The sequence below is a fragment of the Carassius gibelio genome, chromosome A6 (genome assembly GCF_023724105.1).
Source record: "Carassius gibelio isolate Cgi1373 ecotype wild population from Czech Republic chromosome A6, carGib1.2-hapl.c, whole genome shotgun sequence".
Lineage (NCBI taxonomy): Eukaryota > Metazoa > Chordata > Actinopteri > Cypriniformes > Cyprinidae > Carassius > Carassius gibelio.
Window position 1 is genome coordinate 14,068,588 of NC_068376.1, and position 25,361 is coordinate 14,093,948.

At 38.2% G+C, this 25,361-nt stretch overlaps 1 protein-coding gene across 2 annotated transcripts in view; it reads left to right on the forward strand.

Moving 5' to 3' along the window:
* LOC128016251 (endonuclease V) overlaps positions 1-25,361 on the forward strand; it is a 207,447-nt gene that overhangs the window by 176,461 nt on the left and 5,625 nt on the right. The gene's annotated exons all lie outside the window — the stretch shown is intronic.

Sequence of the window (25,361 nt, forward strand, 5' to 3'; positions counted from 1 at the left end):
AGAAAACTCTTGCCAAAATTTGGACACAAATTGGGGACCCCTGTCGGAGACCACGTCCATCGAGAGGTCATGTAAACGAAAGACGTGATCTATGACAGCAACCGCTGTCTCCTTGGCTGAGGGTAATTTGGGCAAGGGGATAAAATGAGCCGCCTTCGAGAACCGGTCCACGACCATCAAAACGACAATCTTGCCCTGGGAGGGCGGGAGGGCGGTAACAAAATCTAGAGCGATGTGGGACCAGGGTCTCGAAGGGACTGACAGCGGTTGTAGTAACCCATCAGGGGGTCGGTTGGACGTCTTACCAGTGGCACAAACAGAGCAAGCCAAAACAAAACTATGGATATCACGAGCCATTAACGGCCACCAGAATCGTTGCTTAACCAAAAAACTGGTACGATTAACTCCTGGATGACAAGCTATACTGGAGCAATGACCCCACTGAATGACTTCGGACCGATACTCCTCAGGCACAAATAACCGGTTCGGTGGGCAATCGGGCGGAGGCGTTACCCCTTCTAAGGCCTTCGATTCGACCTCCCATCTGAGAGTGGAGACCACTAATGTCTCGGGTAAAATACACTCGGGAGTGGATGTGGTGTCTTTTGCCGGTTCTCAGAAGAATCAAACTCAGTCAGGGATTTTTCTCTCAGAAGAAAAGACTTTATTTTAAGAAAAACAAAGCCGAGAGCTCGTTGCAAGGAGATCTCCCAAAATGTTATTTGGTTTCTCCTTATATACACTATATGGGGCGGTTCCACCTAGTCTACACTTTTCATACATACCCCTAGAGAGGGGAGGCCCTTAATGTATGTCTGACCATATGTTTTTCCTCAGTTTTGTACATTCCAGGGTGTAGGCAACTTTCTATTAGATTTTAGGCCTATGAGATTTTAATAGAATAATAACTAGCAGTAAAAAGGGCTAGATTCACATTGATTATATAATTGATTAATTAAAACCTTACTTATAAAAATCTTCCACATATTCTCCCCTTTGAGACTTAATAAGTCTCACATTTGATTATTCTTATCCAGAGTGCTACTCCATAATCCAGTCATTTTAGTTACACTACCTAGTGACTAAATAAGTCACATTGTATTATCACCAGTGACTAGATTATGAAATTCCACTCTGAGGGATTACTGGACCAAACATCTCTCTCCTTTTTTGTCTAGGAGCGAGTAAAAGATCCAGTCTCCCTAGTTCCTTTTTCTAATAGTACACAATGTTAAAAGCGTGAGCGTGCAATTGGTTCAGCACTTGCCTGTGGTTATCACAGTTATGTATAAAAGACATAAAATACATACATTACATCAATAATTGAATATCACAAGATTATACAAGTTGATCTTCAGCTCAGATACCTTATGTATCGTAGAGAGCCTCCCTGGGCCAAAGTTCAACTGGCACTTATATCCAGGGTATGGTTCACCCTTAGACATCTTCATCATCCTCAGAGTCAATAGAACTATCGTCAAAAGTTTGCTCATTCAAGTTCAGTTTGTTTAGCCATCCTTCATAATATTTCTCCAGACTCCTTTCAATGATCCTTTGTTGATTATTCGGGACTTGTATCACTTCCATTTGCTTAACAGTAGCATTGACGATTAATGATCTTAATAAAGGTAATACACAGCAAAATAATAATCCTCCTATTAATATGGCAACTCCTAAAAACATTCTTAGTTTAACAAACCATGCTCCCCATGCTCCAAATTTCACATCAATCCAATCCCAAATGTGTTGGTCTCTTCCTGCATTTGCTGTAATTTCATTTCTTAATTTTTTAATTTTTGTCATAACTTCACTGAAAGCTCCTCCAGGGGCGGTGTTATTTGGGATAAATGTACAACATTGATCTCCAAACATAACACAAACTCCTCCCTTGTCTGCCAAGAGCCAATTAAGAGCCTGTCTGTTTTGCCATGTCATTCTGCTTGTTGCATGCACTTGGTCGCCTAATAAGGTTAAGGCCTCATCAGTATAATTAATGAATCTTTGTTGATTATAATAGATATAATTAATCCACTCTGTGTTTTTGTTTGGTGTGATCCAAACCAGGATTGACTCAAAACCTCCTTTTATTTCACTTCTTGCCTTGAATTTATTAGGAATTCCTCTTGGCTGTCCAATTGAGTCTAAATATACATCTGGGTCTGGCTCGTATCCTCTTTTAGTTCTATTGTCTTCCTTGTTCGTGCTCTGTTCTGTTCCCCATTGTGCCATGCTAACTTCTTGAAGTAACCGTACTCTTACACATATACCTTTCCATCCAACTGGTAAAGAAGGCAATAATATTTCCCCTCCACAGATCCAAAAGAAATCTGCTATTATTAATGATTGATCTTCATAAATTTCTATTGGAGGTAAGGCTATAGTTTGATTTTCACATTTTTCAGGTGCTATCTTACTTCCTTTAGTTGTTCCGAATGCTAAAAGTTCTGGAGCTCTAGAAGGAACTCCTGATTTCCAAGAATTTTTCTTATCTATATACCAAATAATAGCACATCTTCCTTTGAATTTACCCACATCTTGGGTTCCTTTTGGTTTATGGAAACACTCATATTCTTGTTTATAATCTATGCTATACCATTTTGGAATCTCTACTTTTTGTTTTTCAATTTTTATATTTTGACCTATATCTGAATACTGACACCAGGATCCCCAGAGTGGTCTAAAGAAATAATCTGTTAATTTAGGATTTCCTAAAAATCCAAGGCATTCAGCAATACAATATGGCCTGGTAAAATCTGTTAAATGACAAAAGTTTCTCCCAAATTGGGCACATTTTCGGTAGTCATATGTATTTGGTATGGCTACTACTTTGTTTAACGGAGATTTGGAGCACAGCAAGCAATTTTCTTTTCCTGTTTCTTTAGCTGTAAAGGCTGCCCATTTATACCATTCATTATTTTGGGCTGTATCCCATAATGCATCAATTGGACTAACGTCTTCATCACCTTGAACATCATAATCAATGTCTCTACGATTTTTGATTACCATTGGTTCTGTTGAGTTGATCACATTGTCACTTTTGCTCAAAGGTTGTAAAGTCAATTGAAGGGAAGTCAGGTTGCTTTCTATCGGTTGAGTTTGAGTCTGCATTATGAGATGCATTAGGCATAGGATGGTTTTCAGACATGTTGTCAGACTTATTCTCTGTCCTCTCCAGTTTGTCTGACAGGAGGAAAGAGCTCTCGTCAGTTTGCACTTCATCATGTGTCTCTGATTCTTCCTCATTGCTCTCTCCTTCATTGTCTGGTTGTCTGTTTTCCTTTCTTTCTGCCTTTCCTGTGGGAACTCTAGTACAGTGGTTTAGATGATACCAGGTTGTGCTTCCCTCCACTTGGACTGCTGTTGGGGTAGCTCTCACCACTGTGTAGGGTCCTTCTCTCCTGGGCTCATTCCATTTTCTCCGGAATACCCTCAGATAAACTTGGTCCCCTGGAACAACTGGACAGGCCGTCTCCGATTACTCACTGGGCTCTTTTCTTTTTTCCTGTAAATAGATAGCTTTATGTATGGCAGTTAGTTTCTTCATATAAGAGCGAAGTTCCATTTGTTATTGTTCTAGAGGCGGTCCTTTATAGGGACCTCTACAATATGGCACAGGCATGGGTCGACCCGTAAGCATTTCATGCGGTGTTAAGTGCGTGTTCCTGTTAGTTTGCATGCGGTAGCTCATTAGTACGAGCGGTAATGCATCAATCCAATTAAGTTTAGTACTTTCACATATTTTGTTTATTTTGGCCTTGATCACTCCATTAACTCTCTCCACTATCCCTTGTGACTGAGGTCTATAAACGCATCCTAGTCTCTGTTTTATTCTTAATTGTTGCAACACTTGTTTCACAGTTTTTTGTATGAATGCCGACCCATTATCTGAACTTATTTCTGATGGAATTCCAAATCTAGGAATTACCTCTCTCGTTAGAAATTTAATTACTGTTCCTGCTCCTAAATCCGCGGATGGTACTGCCTCCACCCATCTGCTAAACCTGTCTATGATAACAAGCATGTATCTTTTGCCTTGTACACGCTTTATCATATCCACATAATCGCATACAAGATGTTTAAAGGGGCCTTCAGGTGTTGGAATATGACCTATTGGTGTCACTATGCCTTTTCTCACATTGTAGTTAGCACATACTTCACATGTGGACAAAAATTCATCCACCATTGCATATAAATAAGGAGACCAATATCCTTGCTGTTTAATTTTTCTTACTACTTCTCCCCTTGCACAATGGTCAAAACCATGTGCATCTGTAATAAGAATATTCAGCAGTGAAGTAGGTGCAACAATGTGTCCTTCATGTGTACGCCAGATCTCCTGTGAGTCTTTTTTAGCTCCCCTTTGATGCCACATTGATTGTTCATAGGGGCCTGCTTGTTGTTGAATTCGAATAATGTCATCCAATTGAGGATGAGGTTCGATAAGTACAACAGGTGCTAATACTGCTACTTGACACCCTGAAGCTTTTTTAGCTTCTAAATCTGCTGCATTATTTCCTTTGATGACATAGTCATTTCCCTTCTTGTGTGCTTGACATTTGATTATTGCTAGTCGTTTTGGTTGCATCATAGCAGAAATCAATTGCCCTATTTGTTCACTATGTTGGATGGGAGTCCCATCACTCTTTTTGAAACCTCTTTGTTTCCACACTGCTCCGAATAGATGACATACACCATGAGCATACGCTGAATCTGTAAAAATGTTAGCAGTTTGTCCTTTTGCTAACTGACATGCAGTTGTGAGAGCTTTTAATTCTGCTAATTGAGCAGAGCAGGGCTGTACACAATGTTGTGATATCACAGATTCAAATTCTTTTTTGTTTTTCTTCACTACTGAATACCCTGTATGATTTCCTTCGTGATCCCTAAAGCTAGAACCATCTACAAAGTAAGTTACTTCTGCTTCAGTAATAGGTGTTGATTCTAGATCTGGTCGTAATCGAGTAAATGCCAAGGACTCATTCACACACTCATGAGGTTCTCCTTCGAAAGCCAAAGGAATTAATTCAGCTGGATTAACTGTATGGCATCTTTTAATGGTAACATCTGGGTATGTGAGTAAGGAGGAATATGCTAGAATTCGAGCTTGTGTTAGAACAAATTTCCCTTGTTCTATTAATTCCACAACTTTGTGATGGGTATATATTGTTACTGGATACCCCATAGTTATTGTGGATGCTTTTTCATAGGCGTAATACACTGCAGCTAAACCCTGTTGGTAACATGGTGGGTATCCCTGGGCTACATTGTCTAACTTTGTGCTGTAGTATGCTATAGGCTGTTTTTTCCTCCCACTACAGGTCTCTTGCATTAATACAGCTGATGCATAACCATCAACTCTATTTGCCACATAAAGATGAAACATTTTATCATATTCTGCCATTCCCAGGGCAGGGGCCTGTTGTAATTCTTTTTTTATTGTTTCAAATGCTAGTAAGGCATCTGTGTTCCATTTTAATGGATTGCTTAAATGTTGTAATCCTGCTTGTTTCATCATTTCTCTCAAAGGCCCTGTCTTTACTGCATAGTCTTCTATCCAGTCGGCACTAAAGCCTGTCATTCCTAGAAAAGTCATCATTTGTCCTACTGTCTGAGGTAATGGTGTTTTACTTATACCTTCTAACTGAGCTGGAGCTATAGCTCGTGTACCAAATGCAATTAATCTTCCCAAGTATTCCACTTGAGGCTGGCAATACTGTAATTTGTTTTTAGACACCTTGTGTCCTCCTTGTGCTAATTTTGTCAACACCTTAATTGAGTCTTTGTGACATTGTTCTGGTGAGGTAGAACAGATAATTAAATCATCCATGTATTGTAATAGTGTACCATCTATTACAAGGTCTTCTAAATCAGCCTTCAGAATCTTGTTGAATATATGTGGTGAATGTTTATATCCCTGAGGAAGTCTAGAATATGTATATTGCTTATTTGCATGTGTGAATGCAAACAAATATTTACTCTCTTCTGCAAGCGGTACACTGAAGTAGGCAGAGCAAAGATCAATTACAGTAAAGTATTTGGCATCAGGAGGGACATTTGTCAGTAAAGTGTGTGGGTTTGGTACCTCAGCTGGCATATCTTCCGTTATTTCATTTATTGTTCGTAAATCATGAACAAGTCGCCATCTGGTTTTGTCTGATTTGATTACAGGCATAATTGGAGTGTTACAGTAACTAGTAGTTTCTATCAATACCCCTGCCTTCACTAAGCCTTCAATTGTGTCCTTTATTCCTGCTTCCGCATCTGCCCTTAAAGGATATTGTGCTTTTCTAGGTGTGGCGAGTGGGGCGGGGCCGAGAGGCGTGGGAACGAGGAGTGAGGCCAGGTGTAGTGATTGGAGATGAGCTACACCTGCGCCCCACCGCCAGTATCGAGTCCCACGTAGGAGATGGAAGGATATAAAACTGGAGTGACGACCGTGAAGGACGAGAGAGGACCAGGCCTGGGATATTATTTTATGTTTGCTTTTTATTTGTGCGTGTCAGTCGCCGTGAGGTGCTGACGTGCTGTTTTGTTTATTTTTGAATTATTAAAGTATTTTGATTGTGCGCCGGTTCCCGCCTCCTTCTTCCCGATGATTAGGAAGTTTGTATCGTTACAGTGGTGCCGAAGCCCGGGAGAAGGAGGGACGCGCTGCTGAAGATCCCTCGCCGCTGTGGTGAATCCGCGGTGCCCTCGAGCTGGCGAAGTATGTGCCGCCATGGACGCTCGAGGCGGTGGGCTGGAGCGAGTTGCCGGGGACGGGCGAGCTCGCTGCCGACCGCCCACGATATGGAGGGGCGGCTGCCGTCCGTGAGGGAGCGGAGGAGTCGGCGCCGTTCGCCAGGGGGCCGGAGCCTGCCGCCTCCGTGACGGAATCCGGAGGGGCAGGGAACGGGGGACTCCTGCCGCTGCCAAAAATCGGAGGAGCCGTCGCCGTCCACCGGGCGGTGGAGGAGTGTCGTTCCGTCAGCCGAGGGCCGTCCAGTGCCACCGCCGGGCACCGCGGAGGAGATCACCCAGCTGGTGGAGGGCCGAGCAGCAGTGCGTCTGGGAACCGGAATTTTTTTTTTTTTTTTTTTCTCTCTCCTCTCTCGTCCTTGTCTGTCCTACCCCCAGGTTCCTGCAGGTCCCCGTGAGCGGTCCCCCCCCGGAGGGAGGGAGGGGGGTAGAGCGCAGTCTCGGGACTACCCCCCGTCCTGCGAGGGGCGATGGGGGTATGTGGCGAGTGGGGCGGGGCCGAGAGGCGTGGGAACGAGGAGTGAGGCCAGGTGTAGTGATTGGAGATGAGCTACACCTGCGCCCCATCGCCAGTATCGAGTCCCACGTAGGAGATGGAAGGATATAAAACTGGAGTGACGACCGTGAAGGACGAGAGAGGACCAGGCCTGGGACATTATTTTATGTGTTTGCTTTTTATTTGTGCGCTGTTTTGTTTATTTTTGAATTATTAAAGTGTTTTGATTGTGCGCCGGTTCCCGCCTCCTTCTTCCCGATGAATATGGAGATTTGTATATCGTTACACTAGGCAGACGTGCATTTGGCTTAAGTTGAACTCTTACTGGATTTGCTGATTTTATTAATCCAATATCTGTGTCATGTTGAGACCATAGTTCAGTTGGTACCTGACACTCCATTTCCTTAAATAATTCAGTCTCATTTGTGTTTATTAAATCAGATGCTGTAGTCATCTGTGTCACTTTCTTTTGGCTGATAACTACTTCCTGTGGAATTCCCAGCAAACTGGTTGCACACAGAATTTTGATGTAATTTTTGTCAGCTGAATGAAAAATCAATGGGTTTTCTGTTGATTCCCATTTGCTTTGTTCTGCCCTTTTCATCATTGGTCCTAAATCTTTTGCTTCCCAATTTCTTCCTACATATACTGCAATATGCGGGACAGAGTTATTTACATTGAACCATTTTTTGACAAATTCACCTTCTGGTATGTTTAAAGCTGCTCCCTCCTTACCTATGATGATGTACTGGGAGACTATCTCAATCTGCTGTCATTTTGTTTCTTTTTGCCATTTCTGTTCTATCTTTTCATCCCTTTCTTGATCATACATCATTGTGCAATGAAATTCAGACTTTGATAACTGTGCTTCAGGTATCTGTGCTTCAATAAACTTTCCCCATTTATTGACTGTCTGTTTCACATCTTGTTCTATCTGTCCTATCCAAAAAACATTTGCTTTTGGCTCTGCAACCATCATTTGTTTTTCTGTTCCTATTGAATCAATATATATCCCTTCTGGAGAACACCAAATTTGTAGTCCTAATTTACATAATGCATCTCTTCCTAACAAATTAATAGGAGTTTGATTTGATACCAGAATGGGCATTGTTATACTTTGATCTTTTGTTTGTAGACACACTGGAGCTGTTATGGGAATCAATTGCATTTTTCCCGAGAATCCTATTGTCTTTGCAAATTTTCCAGACAAGGGGAGATGTGAAGCATATTTCAAATTAATGCATGTTAAATTTGCCCCCGTATCAACCAAAAATGGAAATGTATCTCCCTCTATTTTAATCTGCATAATAGGCTCTTGATCAGCTTTTGTTGATAAAATTGGAAGCTGACTCTCCCCGTTAGGATTCTCTGGGCACCCCTAATATCCTGGATTGGGACCTCCCCAAGGGTTTACTGGGCCCTGCACTGGACCCTGAGTAGGCTGTTGCCAGCTCATCCCCCTTCCACCATGAGGTTGCTGTGGCCATTGCTGATTTGGACAGTCAGCTTTGATGTGTCCGGGCTGCGCACAGCCCCAGCACAATGGTGGAGGCCTGTCTCTGCCTCTGCCTCTGCCTCTGCCTCTTTGCTGTATGGGGTTTTTTCTCCATCCCATTTGTCCTGGCTGTTGAGTATAAACATTTATTATGGGCACAGAGTTCAAGTGTTCATTTGGAGGGACTGCTGTAAGTGGGCTTGACTGAATAGTAGGTTGTGGAGCAATTACTGGAGGCATTAAAGTCATTTGTTCTGCTGTCGCATTTGTTACTGAAGCTTGAATATTTTTCTTATTTTTCTTTGTGAGTTCTTCAAGCTGTAATTGAGTTAGTTTACGTTGTAACTCTTTCTCTTGACTTTTGAGTTTTAGTTCATTTTTTCTTTGTTGTTCCACTGCATGAGACACATGGTCACAAAACTCTTTGTGTGTTTTAGAAGTTAAACCGACCAGATCCTCCAGCTTGCTTTTTACTGCTGGCGGCATAGCATCGATCACAGCTTGTCTAAACAATGTTGACATTAATGGGTCTCCCTCGGGATCCCCCTCAGTTTCTTGTTTCCACCTTTTCAGCTGTTTTTGCACATAAGTCATTGGATTCTCTGAATCTCCAATTCCTTCTCCCTTCAGTGATTTAGGATTCAGTCTGATCGGATACTCCGCACGCAATGCCTGCCATACTGCTGGGCGGAATGCATCAAAAACAATCCCATCCATATTGTGAGAGTTCCCTGCTCTGTTTAGAGTCGTTGTAAGAAGAATTTCATCCATCTTTGTCCTAATGTCTAATGAATTTCCCTGCCCCCTCATGAATATCAGGAAGGCGAGTGACAAGCCCCTCGAGGTCCTGTGAAGCCCAGGGGACATACTGTCCCTGCTCACCCTTGATTAAAATTGGGAGCTGTGCGGCCAGTGGTCTAAGTGTCCCTTTATCTCTGCCCTGTTCCCATTTACTGTTATCAAATAACTCCTCTGCCTGATTCTCATTCTCACTACCATAGAACAACTTACTCTTTCCTCTCTCCAACTTATTTCCCTCTCTGATCTTCTTCCTTGATTCTCTAATTTTCTCTTCCATTTCTTCTTCCAAAGCTTGTACTTGTGCTACAATATCTCTATCTTCCCTCCTCTTTCTTTCTAATCCTTCCTCAAACCAGGTTTTATCTTCCTGATTAGCTTTCATTTTTTCTAATGCTGTACGTGCTTGCCTGTAACAATCCAGTTGCAAACTTTCTGCACTTTCCTTTCTGGGCTGCCTCTGTGTTTTTACAGCTGGCTTCTTTTCCTCATCAATCTCTAACTGCCCTTCTAAATCTAGTTCTCCTGTTACCTCCATGGTTCCCTTGAGTATTGGGAACTCTCCTTCTACTGGCAGATAAGGGGGGGGGGGGCTCTGAAAACAACTTTTCTTTTCTCATGTTATCTTTCTCTGCCCCCTTCAAGATTTTCCTGGCCTGTTTTATACTCTTCAACATATCCTCACCTTCTTTTTTAAACAGAGAAATTATCTCTTTCTCTTTTTCCCTATTTGTTTCTCTTTTTTCTCTTTTCATACTGATGCTTTTAGTTTTATAGTTTTTTATCAGAGTTTCCATTTCCTCACACAATGCTACATCAAATGTCCCTTCCTTTGGCCATTTTGTCATCATATTCTTTGTTCTCTTCTGCCATTTTTTTTTAGATTTTGTTTATTTGCTCTTTACACAGTGGATATTTTAATCCAATTATTTCCACTGGTGTGGCTGCCATATCTTTATTTATGTTATTACCACCAAAAATTAACTTTTTAGTTTTATAGTCACTTGGTTACAATCTCTTCTTTTCCTTTCACTTAATTTAACTATTTTTACCCCTTACACCCTATTTTTTATTCTTGACTATGTGTCATACCTTTTTGAATTTAGTTTTTATTTTGTCTCATGCATTTATACTTTTTTTATTTATATTATTATTTGACTGTCTATCTTATTTACTCTATTTTATTATCACTTTTTAGATAACTATTTCTAACAATAATTCTTTATTTTTATTTTTTACTTCTCTTCTCTTTTTTTTGTACACCCATGTATTACAATTTTAGTGTGGAAACCTCCTCCCTTGCTCTCACTCCCACTGCACTGGGTTCAGGAAATTTTCTCCCCTTTCACTCAGACATCCAAAATGCAAAACTCTATTATAGATCTCGGTTCAAACTTTATTGATACTATTTTCCTAAACCCATTCACACTTGCTACACTCTTTATTGAGCCAGAGTGCTTATTCTTGCATACTTTTTCCCTTTATCTAAGGGATAATCAGTCATTAATTGTCCTTTTATTATCAAGGCTCATCATACATTCATCCCTCTCAAGTGGATCTGGGTTGAGTCCAATTCTGCCAGTTCACACTTAAGTGAAGGTCCAGGAACGGTGCTCAACCCTTACCCACCCAATACGGAATTTATTTGTTCATACATTCATCACCATTCACAAATTCATTCGTCCGGACACAGATACATCCACACAACAAAACACAGCTCTTCCTAGAGCTCCTTAAGGGCCCACCTATTTCTGTCCTTCGAGAATTTCACCTATACTTTCTCAAAGCGGTATCCGTGGGACTTTTCCTCGCGATTCCTTAATCTGCTTATCCGTTTATCACTGTCCTACTTGGTACAGCTATCCAATAAACACAGATTATACAATGCTTTTTGCCTACACCATTTTTGTTTTAAATCTAGGTTACCTTACAAGGCTTTCCTATTAATAAACCAAATATGTGCATGCAGTTATTTCTTCTGGAGTAAAACCCCCTTTTTCAATTTGGATATCCTATTTTTTTTTCTAAATTTGGAAGAGTAGATTTTAAGTGTCCTTACCACTCAGAACTGACCTCAACCAACACAAACGAATTTTATAAGCAAAAATGCTTACCTTGTTTTATGGTGGCCACCCGGTTGTGTTGATCATCGGTCAGCTCAAAAGCGGCTGTCCACTCTGCCACTCTTGTCCAGTCCCATCTGGGGTGCCAAATCTGTGGTGTCTTTTGCCGGTTCTCAGAAGAATCAAACTCAGTCAGGGATTTTTCTATCAGAAGAAAAGACTTTATTTTAAGCAAAACAAAGCCGAGAGCTCGTTGCAAGGAGATCTCCCAAAATGTTATTTGGTTTCTCCTTATATACACTATATGGGGCGGTTCCACCTAGTCTACACTTTTCATACATACCCCTAGAGAGGGGAGGCCCTTAATGTATGTCTGACCATATGTTTTTCCTCAGTTTTGTACATTCCAGGGTGTAGGCAACTTTCTATTAGATTTTAGGCCTATGAGATTTTAATAGAATAATAACTAGCAGTAAAAAGGGCTAGATTCACATTGATTATATACTTGATTAATTAAAACCTTACTAATAAAAATCTTCCACATGGACGGGCGTTCAGAATGGTCAAAAATGCGAAGATGGATGCTCCCTGCAACCGTTCGAAAGCTGAAGACATCAACGGCAACGGGTAAGTATTCTTTACCGTGATGTTGTTCAACCCTCGATAATCAATGCACGGTCGAAGAGATCCATCCTTCTTCCCCACAAAAAAGAACCCCGCCCCCGCTAGAGATGAGGAAAGTCTAATGAATTTGGATGCTAGAGAATCAGAAATATATTTCTCCATAGCCTCCCTCTCTGGAACAGAAAGTGAATATAACTTGCCCTTAGGCGGAGACTCACCTGGAACTAAATCTATGACACAGTCATAGGGACGATGAGGAGGAAGAGAAGCAGCACGAGACTTACTGAACACTTCTCTCAGGTCCTGGTACTCCCTGGGCACGTTAGACGAATTCACCACCTCCTCCTGGAACACAGACACAGGTACAGATGAACACGCAGACACTAGACAAGACTTATGACAATCGTCACTCCACATGGAGATGGAACTGTGCCCCCAATCAACTCTGGGATTGTGACGTGTAAACCAAGGATGTCCGAGTACAATGGGTGCAAGGGGTGAATGCATGAGTAGGAATGTTATTGTCTCAGTGTGGTTGCCAGATGTGATGAGGGTGATGGGTTCAGTGGTATGAGTAATGTTAGGAAGTTGTAGTCCATTGAGAGCACTGACAGAAATCTGATGTGTGAGGGGGGTGATAGGAACGTGAAGGTGGTGATCCAGTTCAACATCAATAAAATTATCTTCCGCCCCTGAATCCAGTAAAGCCCGGGTGTCATGAGTGTTGGTTGCCCACCTTAGTCTTACCGGAAGAAGAGTAGCTGATGATGGTGAGGATGAGGTCTTCCCGGTGGAGATCCCACCCGATAGTTGCCTCATTGTTACTATCGGGCTTGGTCTTTTAACGGGCACGAGTGAACGAAGTGACACCCCCCCCCCCCCCCCCCCCCGCAGTACAAGCAAAGTCTTTGGGACCTCCGCCGTTCCGTCACGTTTTTACACACCTATGATGGGAAATGCCACGGCATTTAACAACGGGTTGGTAAAACGGTTCGGCCAAATAGGAAATAAGCATATACGTCTTTAACTCCTGAAACATCTGCCTCATATTTTAGAGTGGTTAAGATGGTTTATGAAATATATCAATTAAAGCTGTACGTGTGTGAAAAAATATTCAGATGCAACATTTTCATAATTAACTGCAATTTAATAATTTTTCTCTGTGACTCTAACTGATTACATTTATTTTTGTAATCAAATGATATATTTTAGCTATATGTAACTAGTTGACCCCTAACACTGATTATGCATTCTAACAATAATAGGTGGTGAAAGAGCTGATTAACCTCTTTAACTTAAAAAATGCGTACAATGTCCGCAAACAAGGGTTTGTTCATAAAACAACCTAGTCCCCCGACTTGAAAGCACCGTAACAAGTATAGCCATTGCAGAAATGTATTATAGAAATGCAGTAAGATAAACTCTGGATGCACGATTGACCGACTTATCACATGTTTACCATATTATTACAATGCCCTGCTTACCTAGTTTTATGATGAAATATGTCTGTAAAAATAAACAAACATACACACAATCTCCAGAATGGGGGACTGATGATGGGTTCATCATTTCACGATGAAGACAGACTGGATATTCAGACCGCAGCAGCAGGACACGATTGTCTTTTTCTAAAGATAAAGACAATTATTTGGTTTCAGGACACACAAATCCTAATGGTTCACAAGATAACATAACAACGGTTGCTTCATTACAGCATTGTCTAACCTATTTTAGCCTGTTTTAGCACATGTATATCGTATTGTTGAATATAGTCGTTTAGTCTAAATATGTGTTGTTATTTTATTGTTGTTATATGTATTATGTGTTTTTTGTTTTACAATTTTACAAAGGGGTTAAATTTAATACGTTTAACCAATACCTCATTCAAGCTATGTAGAGGTTCAGGTCAGGGAACTACAATACCCATCACACACCTCAGGCTTCAAACATGGCCGTCGTGGAGGCGTACTCATATTGTATGTGGCAACGCTCTAAATCATTGGACATCTGATTAAACGCATGGGCAGATAACCTAAATAAATAGACGCACATTTCTACGCTGTATGTGAAGTATATGCTCCTTCCATGTTGTGATGTTACAAACCCTCTTTTTTGTTATCTGTTTTAGTGATGCAAAGTTCGATTCACTTATGAAAAATTATTCATTTGGACAATTTGGTTCAATGAACCGATTCATAGGGACCTTAAGTCATTTTCGTAGTTAGAGTCAGTACACATTTTTTTTTCTTCTAACAACTCAAAAGACTCATTTTATTTCCGTGAATCATCTAAATAAATTTAATTATGTGAACACATATTGGTGGTTATTATCTTTTGTTCATTTAAGTTAATGTTGAATCATCTAAATAAAGTTAACTGTGTGAACACATATTGGTGGTTATTGTCTTTTGTTCATTTAAGTTAGTGATGTTTGTGTTCGCAGTTTTATGCACAGTCATCAGTTTTTAGTCAGTTAAAAAAGTGTCAGGCACTAAGTTTTTGTATTTTTAACTAACCTAATTATGACAGAGTTACAGGTTTTGGTTGTTTTCGGTGAGTGTAAGCAGGGAAAACTTAAATGTGACCGTCGAGTAACGTTAACTACTCAAACGAAGACAAACTGTGTAAGTGTTCATTAAGATGCCGAAATGAAAATAAGCGTACAAATATTCATAATGACAATAAGTACAATATACCTTAAAACACAATAGCCCCTGCTAAGTACACCTAAAATTTGTGGTGAGATATTTACATTTACATTTATTCATTTAACAGACGCTTTTATCCAAAGCGACTTACAGATGAGGACAGTGGAAGCAATCAAAAACAACAAAAAGAGAAATGATATATAAGTGCTATAACAAGTCTCAGTTAGGTTAACACAGTACACGTAGCATGTCATTTTAAATAATATAATAAATAAAAAGAAAACATATTAAATAAAAAAAGAATAGAGCAAGCTAGTGTTTGAGGTCTTTACACACATGTAAAAACCGCAATGTTTTTCATAGCGTTACACTTTGAAACCAGAACAATATTTTTCCATGACATTGTTAGCTCTTTTCGTTTGAATCTATTTACCGCAGTTTCACCATCCTAATTGCAATGGTTTGGTCTTACGCTCAGTGCCTTATACGTTGTGTTTCCAAGTTTTTGCTCTCTTGTTAGTGCATCTCTTTGTTCATACAAAGCAATATTTCTGTGAATTTGGGTATTAAAATATTGCTTTTAACATCGTCTTCATTCGAGACGTTTACTTAACATCATTATATTATCCTAGTTTATATCAGATATAAGATATGTCGCTTATTAATTATTATTGAATTGTTAACAAACAAAGTTTCTGAACTCAGAGATTCTAATTTATGTGATGAAGGATTTTGAAAACTCTGACGGTCATTAGCAGGGGCGCAACTATCCAGTGTTAGAGGGGTATGCAGCAAAACATTATATATATATATATATATATATATATATATATATATATATATATATATATATATATATATATATATATATATTTAGATGTTCTTTTTATAAAACATTTTAATTATTACAAACAAAAACATAATAAAACAAAAATACAGCACAGGAAATAATTAACATATTCATGAACGTGGACAATTTACATACAGCATTTCATCATTTGATTGTACCTAAATTTTATCCAGTTTTTGTTTATGACCATTTAAACTTTAGACACTTATTCTCCCTTTTTTTTTTTAAACAGGTGCGATTTACCATTGCGACAATACCTCAATCTTTCTAGAGTTACAACTTCAGATATCATAGATTTCCACATCTGAGTAGAGGGGGCATCACTACCAACCCATTTGACCATTATTTTTAATCAAGAGCAGTGAGTGATTTCTTTGTCGTTGCTGTTTTTTATTGATATAAAGACTGTCACTTTAAGACAATGCACTGATACAGTGGCCTACGTTCAGCTGGCTATGTCTGCTATAGGATACTTACCAAGACGGCCATTTTGACATAATTTTTGTCTGAATTTGTCCATTTAAATAAAATACTTCAGAGAGATCTTATATTTGCGAGCGTTCTGAGGCACGGGTTTGCGAGCTTCTGATGAGCGCATGCACAAATCTTCTCACTGCGCGCGCGTGCTCGTGTCCTCTGCCTCTTAAATGTTTAAACTGACAAAGCTTAAATTAGTTTAGTTTAAACACAGATATCAACGTGTGCTGTTTAGGTCTCATCTGTGCACACGCTATCAACACCCGGGTGATGACGGAATAAATGACAGCTCATTTTCCAGTTTTACATATTCTCCGAGCATAGACGTCACATTTTAAATCCTACCTGTTGCCTTTCACCAATCACTTATTAACCTGCTGTCACATCCCTTGATATGCCATCTCCTTTTCCCTCTTTCTTTTTCTATTTTTAGCCCCCCGAGAGCTTTTTTTTGTTTTTATCTATCTTTTTCGAGTTTCAGCGACAACGCACTAACGTTACTGCTGCTTACTCAGCGCTCACGGCGCCTCACCCACTCGCGAGGTTCTATGTCTAAATTCTATGATGGAATATTATGAGGGCACTGTTAGTCCTCTAAACTTTATATATATATATATATATATATATATATATATATATATATATATATATATATATATATATAATGTATGTGATTTTACTACAAACTATAAGCATTCTAACTAAGAAACATAATATGTTTTTATTTATTTTTTATTTTCCAACCAAACACGATGTTTGCTGTTAAAAAAGTCATAAGAATGTTTATTGTGTTTTGAAAAGAAAGTAAGTTATGATATATAATAATATTTTTTTATTGTTTAACAACAACCACAATGCGTTTGAGTTTATGTATTTCTTCTGTTTCATGTATGCAACGGTTACCATACACACATTCAAGAGAATTACATAAACTCAATTGTTTTAAACAATCTAAACCATTTAGTCTGTCATTAAAAACCTCTTACATTTTTTTTCTTCATGCGTCCATTTTCATCTGTCTCTGGACTCTTGCTAAAAACATTTGAGTGCTGACATGAATCCTACATGAAAGCTAAAAAATAATACTTTTTTAAAACTATTTTATTACTATTTTATTTTATCATGGTTAACAACACCATTTGGAAAGTGAGAAAGGACGTCTTATCTATTGTATAAACTTCTGTGAGACATTTGTAGCAACAAACACTTTTGGTTTCAATGAAAACTTGACAACTCATTTTCAATCTAATATAGGTATTTTCGTGTTTGTGACCTATTTTGTTTTTTGTGTATTTATGTACTTGTTTGAGTGTATATTTGTATTTGTTTGGTTACATGTTCATGTTTTCTGTATGTTTACATTTGCGTGTGTGTGTGTGTGTGTGTGTGTGTGTGTTTATGATTGTATGGTTGTGTTTGTGTACTTGATTGCATTCTCAGTACGTCTATGTTGATGTTAACAATATTTTGTTAAACAACATTTTTCTATGGTCTAACTTGTTAAAAGATTTCACATCCTTTTGACCAGTAAATGAACTTTCAGCTAACCTTGCGATCACAGGCCTAAGCCATAAAGTTGAAATTGTCACCTTTTGATCACTGAATACACAAAACATTATTTTTTTTATTTTTTTTACTTTAGCTGACCTGCAGCACACCATTTACAACACCAGAACCCCGGAAAACGAATTAGATTACAGTTGAGTTGCTAACCCCAAAAACCTTTAGATGTTTTACAATCTTTGCTGACATGGTCATAACATTAAACACAAAGACATCAGATGCCAGATGCCAGACACCAGACACGTTTTTACACACTTCTTGAGATGAAATATTTAGCCTTTCCTGTAATGTTGTTAAAGTTTCTTTGGCAAGAAAAGTCCATCTTGACTTACCACATAAACGCATGTTTTAATTGATATAGCAACATATAGCAATGCCAGAAGTTAATATTGACAAGGTAAAATACATATTAAAGGATTTAGACCACTAAAGTATGTGTGAGTGACTTATTAAAATGTAGAACTTTTGTTGAGATGGAAATAAAATCGTATAGGTTAACCTAATTTTAAAGTAAAAACATTGGTTGCTTTGAACATTAACACAGAAAGGTATACATTACTGGTAGATTTCCAAATACGGTCTAAGATTACACTCAATTTTCGTTCACACTCTGTACATCATAAAAAAAAGTAAAATAAATAAAACAACACTGAAGAAAAAATAAAAATAAAAATATATATAAAGATAAAGAAATAAAAAGTAGAGGAGTAACAGATTTTCACATTAAGAAACCAAAGTCCTCTAATGAAGAATACAAAAAATCTTGCTTTGGGACTTTTCATTCCTTTTAACATCTCCAAATACATCACAAATTCCTCTTTAAATGCCACTAAACGTGAGGGGAGTTTTGAAAAACATACATTTATGAATGTACAATTTCATGCCAGAAGTTAATATTAACAAAATAAAATATATATCCAATGATTTAGGCTACTAAAGTAAGTGTGAGTGGGTTATAAAAAAAAAAAAAAACAACAAGGACTGCTTAGATTAAAAATAAAGACCATATAGGCTAACCTAGTTTTAAAGTAACTCATATACATATATGTATCTATAGATCCTGAAACAGTCCATATATGTTCCAAGGTTAGGTATAGAATACCAGAAAGAACATCTAATCATCCTTCTGTTTATACTACAGAAATGATTGTCATATTTTTGGCTCTTCAGTGGGTTGAACACATTAATATACCTAAAGTAGTCATATGTTCAGACTCATTTTCAGTACTATCAAGTTTAAAAAGTGGCGAATCTTCAACTAGACATTTTGTCAGTAATTTTACAGAGTTTGTTCAGAATACAAGCAAAAACAAATATTTAATTTGTATAGATACCTGCACACATAGGAATAGAAGGTAATGAATAGTGGATCAGATAAAAGCATTAAAATGTCAGACATCGTATTTAGTACTACAATGAGTAAATTAGAAATAAAAGGACTAATTAAAAAAAAAAAAAAAAAATGGGATGGTGAGAATAAAGGACGACATTTCTATAATATTCAAAGACCAGTTGGAAATGAAAGGAGAATTTGGGGGATAGAAAGCAAGATCTCGCCATAGAATTGACCCATTGCACTTAATCAGTCATTATTTATAAGAGGAAAGACATTCTGAGTGTGTGAGCGGTGCTGGGAGGTTTTTTTTACCGAAGGCTTTGCAAATTCTGCTGGGTTATCTTTTTATTTTCTTTTGTTTAACTCTCTGTCAGTAACAGTCTAGATTTTTTTAAATTGTAGTTAGTGGTAAAGTACAGCATAGTTTTGACAACTATCTTGTGCTGATGTTTTAAAGACGGGGTCCAATGTATTTTCTTTGAGTTCAGCGTAAATGCCTACCTTTTTTTCTTTTGTTTTAACTTTTTCTAACACCGTGACAAACAGCAACTTTTCTGGTTTGTAACATTTGTTTGCGTTCGCTTTTTTTTTTTTTTTTTTTGAGTCGATCTAACGTTACCGGAGACGACGTAACACTTTGCTGGGTGATCTTTTTATTTTCTTTCGTTTAACTTTCTGTCAGTAACAGTCTAGATTTTTTTAAATTGTAGGTAGTTGTAAAGTACTGCATAGATTTGACAAGTATCTTGTCCGATGTATTTTCTTTGAGATCAGTGTAAATGCCTACTTTTTTTTTTTTAATTTTGTTTTAACTTTTTCTATCATCGTGACAAACAGCAACTTTTCTGGTTTGTAACATTGCTTTACGTTAGCTTTGTTTTTTTGTTTTTTTACGTTACCAGAGATGTCGTAACACTTTGCTGTGAGATCTTTTTTTTCTTTTGTTTAAAGTGTAACTAAACCCCTGGTCAGAGCCTGACTCCACCCACTGACAATATTTGAAAAATGCTGAAAAGTGGGCAGATCACAGCGGAGATAGAGAGGACGAACCTAGGGCGGGGCTGAGCGAGTGTGGCGTGACCTGAGACCCGCAGTGACGGATTGATTGACAGCTGCTGTCAGAGACGCTAAAATGGAGAGTGACTGTAATGACACAAGTAGCTTTGCAACAGAGCGATCATTTGAAGTAGAGGACTTTTCTCCCCCACTTTCACCTGAAGTGGAGGGTGTCGAGGTGTCTGTTCATATCAATTCGAGCCGCAGGCTCAAACTGCGGTCTTAACTCCCGCACCACGTCGCGAGCTGTGTGGAGAAGCCCATTTCCATCTCCATTGTGTTGGAGAAGCAGTCCCGTGTAAAATGCAGTTTGCACACTCCAGCTCTAGGGGGGAACTCACAGTCTTCCAGGTCAAGTGCATGCAACCACTGGCGCCTAATTTTTAATTCTGCTGGTAAACTATGCAGTCCAGCAGTGCTGTCGCAACCAGCAACACACCTCCGTACCATCCTGACCACTGTACTAAATACAGATAAATCTACGCTTACTTGAAGATCTAAATAACTTTATAATTGCTATGCTAAATAGATGCTATAGTAGTCTATCCTGATCATTTTCAATACTCGCAATTCCAACTCCTGACTCACTAGTGATTTTGACCGAACAAGATGGTTTTATACTGCCAAGGGCGTGGTAGCTCGTACCAAGGGGCGTGGTGCCTGCCACTGCTTACGTCACTTGCAATTGCAACATCCAATAGGAAAAAACAACTGCAGTAGCCACCGTTCAACCTAAAGAGGGCAGCACTCAGATGTTTTTACACCATATATTGTAGAATTAAAACTTTTTATACTCAAATGTCAAAAAAGTTACCTGAATCAATGAAAAGCACTTATAAAGCCCCATTCTTATAGATCATTAACTAAAAAAAGTTGGTTTAGGGTTTAGTTACTCTTTAACTCTCTGTCAGTAATAGTATCGATTTTTAGGGGCCAAGCACCGAAGGTGCGAAGGCACCTATTGTGTTTGTTGGCGTTATTATTCTTCTTCTTCCACCCCAAGTCTATGGTAGCCCATAGAACCGATTGCGGGAAAGTTGTATAATTTGGCACACTAATAGAGGACTGTCTGAACATTAACCGTAGCAAATTTGAAGTCTCTAACTCAAACTCTCTAGCGCCACCAATTGTCTAAACTTTCAAAAACTTGATGCTAATAACTCTTGAACCGTAAGCCACAAAATGAAAATTCTTTTTTCCTGTGATTCCTTGGCTCATGCCGAGTCGAATGGACACCGAAATTCAAAAATCGCAAGGCTTAGTTTTTTCGCTATCGTCAATTGTTCGTAAAACCTACTTTTTCGAACTCGTCCTAGGCCGTTGCACCGATTGTCACGAAAATTGAATCAGATAATCTTCAGACCATGCTGGCAAAAAGTTATGGAATTCAAGTTGATTTCTCAAACCGTTTCCGAATAGCTCATGAACGAATTCTTCGAAAAGCACGCAAACGTGAACGTGAGGCTATATCTCCGCAACGGTTTGGCCTATTGAGACCAATCTTGGTGGGTCTTATAACAACCATTCCCTGGGACTACCTGCAGTGTTTCGGCGCTGTGCCCCCTAGTGGTCAGGAGATATGAAAAATGCATGTTTTTGCTCATAACTTCTGAACGGTTTTGCCAAAAATCACAAAAGTGGTGTCGTTAGATTCAGTGCATCATTCCGAGTCGAATGATACCGAATTTTCCCAATTCGGCCATTTTGGGCGTCGGCCATTTTGGATTTAGTTGTAAATTGCTGTATCTTAAGAATGAAGTTCCGTATCGTTTCGCAAATAATTACAAAAATGTCCGGCTCCATGCCCTGAATGTACACAAAAAAATTGGGGGCAGCGCCACCTTGTGGTCAATAGTTATAACGATTTTTTCGAAAAATGCTAATAACTTTTGCATACATTAGCCTATTGTAACAAAGCTGATGTTGATAGATTCCTTGGGTCATGCCGAGAACACCGATACCCCATTTGTCAATTTTGGCAAAATTTCCTGTCCGCCATTTTGATTCATGTTGAAAACCTACTTTTTCGAACTCCTCCTAGACCGTTGCTCAGATTTTCACCAAATTTGATTTGGATCATCTTCAGACCATGCTGGCAAAAAGTTATGGAATTTGTGTCGATACACGTAACCGTTTTCAATTAGCGTACCAACGAATTTGCTGGAAAGATGCCAAACTGCATCTGAGGCTGTATCTCTGCAAAGGTTGGAGATATTTACACAAAACTTAATATGTGACATTGTCACATCACATTGACCACGCCACATCATTTTGGTCACAGCGCCACCTATTGGTCAAGAGTAATAAACCAATCAATAACCGCTAATTATTACATTTCCAATAATGCTAATAACTTTTGATTGCATTAGCCTATTATCATGAAACATGTCTCAAAATGTTCCTTGGGACATGCCGACAACATACATACCAATTATGTCATATTAAGCAAAACTTCCTGTCCGCCATTTTGATTCATGTTGAAAACCTTTTTTTTTAAACTCATCCTCAACCGTTTGTCTGATTTTCACCAAAATTGAATCCGATCATCTTCAGACCGTGCTGACAAAAAGTTATGGATTTCGTGTCAATAGACGAAACCGTTTTTGTACAGCGCTGCTTCAGATGTCAGGCATCTTCACAAAATGAGTCTGAGGCTATATCTCTGCAAAGCCCATTAGTGGTCTTCCAGTGACATCTAGTGGTCGTAAATGCAATTTATCATACAACACTGTCTCCTTTACCTTTATAACTCTTATATGTTGTCTTAATTTCATTCCAAAGAAGCATACGCAATTTATGTATAATTTCACAGTCTAGATAATAGTACTGCACTGATTTTAAATAACCTAGATATGTCTGACAGTAAAAGAATAGAACAGAATTACAGACACACACAAACATGAAATGTTTAAACTACTATATTAATACTCAATAAGCATGCTTAAACCCACACACAGATGCACACATTTTGTTATAGATAATTAAAATAAATGATGGGTGATAAAACCTATTGCAAGTCTTCTGTTTTTATGGGCTTCTATGTCATTTTTCAGGTTTCATTGCAATCATAATCTGGCATAATTATAAACATTAGATATATCTGTATGAATAAATTGGTAAACTTTGACTCAATGTGATCTGAAATGCTTGAACAGTAATATTAAATAATAGTAATATACATTTTTTTCTAGATGAATCCCTCAACAAGCCCATAAACTGTAATGTTTTAGTCTTTAGTGAGCTCATTAGTGGTCTTCCGGTGACATCTAGTGGTTATAATTGCAATTTTTTATTCAACACTGGGTTTTGAAGTTTTATAAATATTACAGTGTTCTTTTTTACCTAATCTCTGTTAAATTTTGCATGATTGTTTAGAAAAAATACAGATCTAATGCATGTGTGATTATATTACCCCTTTTTTTTTTTTGCAGTTTAATGCCATTCACAACAGAAATCTTTTGTTTTTTAGGCCATTTTAACTGTTATAGCACCAGCTATTTTCTGATCTTAATGAAACTTTGCATGCTTGGTGGGTCATCTTTCACATGTTATAACCAAGTTTCATAAAGTTTTGAGTTTTTGTTTCAGTTTTATAGGCTTTAGGTTACATGTGGCCACGGCCCTTTCCTAAATGACCTCTTATAGCTAACCAAAGGACAAAATGCAACATATTTTTGAAAATTATTGATCTAGAGAGTCCAGAGAATATTATTGCAGTGGTTTGATCAAGACTGAACAAAAAACCAGGTGACCCAAAACATTCAAATTCGTGGACCAATTTTACGAAAAAGGCTATAACTCGGGAACAAAATGAGATATCTTCACCAAACTCAGAACTCATATGCATGAACAAAAACTTTAGTCAAATTATTATTTTTTTTCCATATCTGCCACTTGGTGGCGCTACAGGATGAAAAAAAATCAAATGGCTATAACTAAGCAACCGTTGATCCAATCAACTTGAAAATTGATATGGCCCAATGTGGCACAAGTGCTCTATGAGGAATTTCACTTATCTTAAAAAACATGGCCGCCATTGGCCAAACAACTTTAAGCACCTATTTGACAAGGTTAATGGAAGTCGATCGGAACGAAACTCGGTGGGCATGTTCGACTCATTGCCCTAAAGGTCTGTAAGTATTTTGAAAGAAATTGCCCACAACATTGTCACCTCCCACAGAACACAACAAAGCGATTTGATTACAGCGCCAACTATTTTCCAAAAATGATAATGCATCATTTTACTGGAGTTTTACTGGCTGTTTCAATTACACTCTTCCAATAATTGCTTTTCTTACTCGTTGCATTTGGTCTGATGCTCCATGCCATGCTTAGCTCCTCGCTGTGGAACTTTTATTAACGATTTTCAGCCATTTCAATTACAATCATGCAATTATTAATTTCATTATTCATTGTTGCATTTGGTCTGATGCTACATATGCTTAGCTCCTGATGTTGCCGCTGGAATGCTTGGCCCCGTGATTGCTGCTTGCAGCTATATTTTAAATTGTAGTTAGTGGTAAAGTACTGCAAAGATTTGACAAGTATCTTGTCTGATGTATTTTATTTTAGATCCGTGTAATGCATACCTCTTTTTCTTTTGTTTGAACTTTTTTCTAACATCGTGATAAACGCCAACTTTTTCTGTTTTGTTTCGCTGCTTTACATTCGCTTCTTTTTTCAGTCTGAGGTAAGGTACAAATGCTATAAAACTCTGTAACCTAGTTTTCTAGCTGGAAACAAAACACCTTTTTAAATTGTAATGCTACAAGCTCTCACATCTTTTTCACGTGTTGCTTAACGAAAACATATCTGATGGTTTTTTGACTTGTTTGGTTGTTTTAGATAAATAACCAGTAACCTAGTTTTCTTTTTATTTAATTTGTAACAACTTTAACAAGGTTTTTACATTGTCTCCATTTCGTCTGTGTTTATAACCTTTATCTTGAAATGTACTGTGTACTTAAAACCTTAATAAAAACTTCTCTTATACAATTTTCACGATTTCACATAAAAGTATTGTATTATCCCCATTTCATTTTTATTATTTTTTTTTATAAAAGAATAAATAAATAAACACACACACACACACACACACACACACACACACACACACACACACATATATATATATATATATATATATATATATATATATATATATATATATATAAATGCATAAAACAAAAACTCCCATTCAACCCAATTGCATGCTTT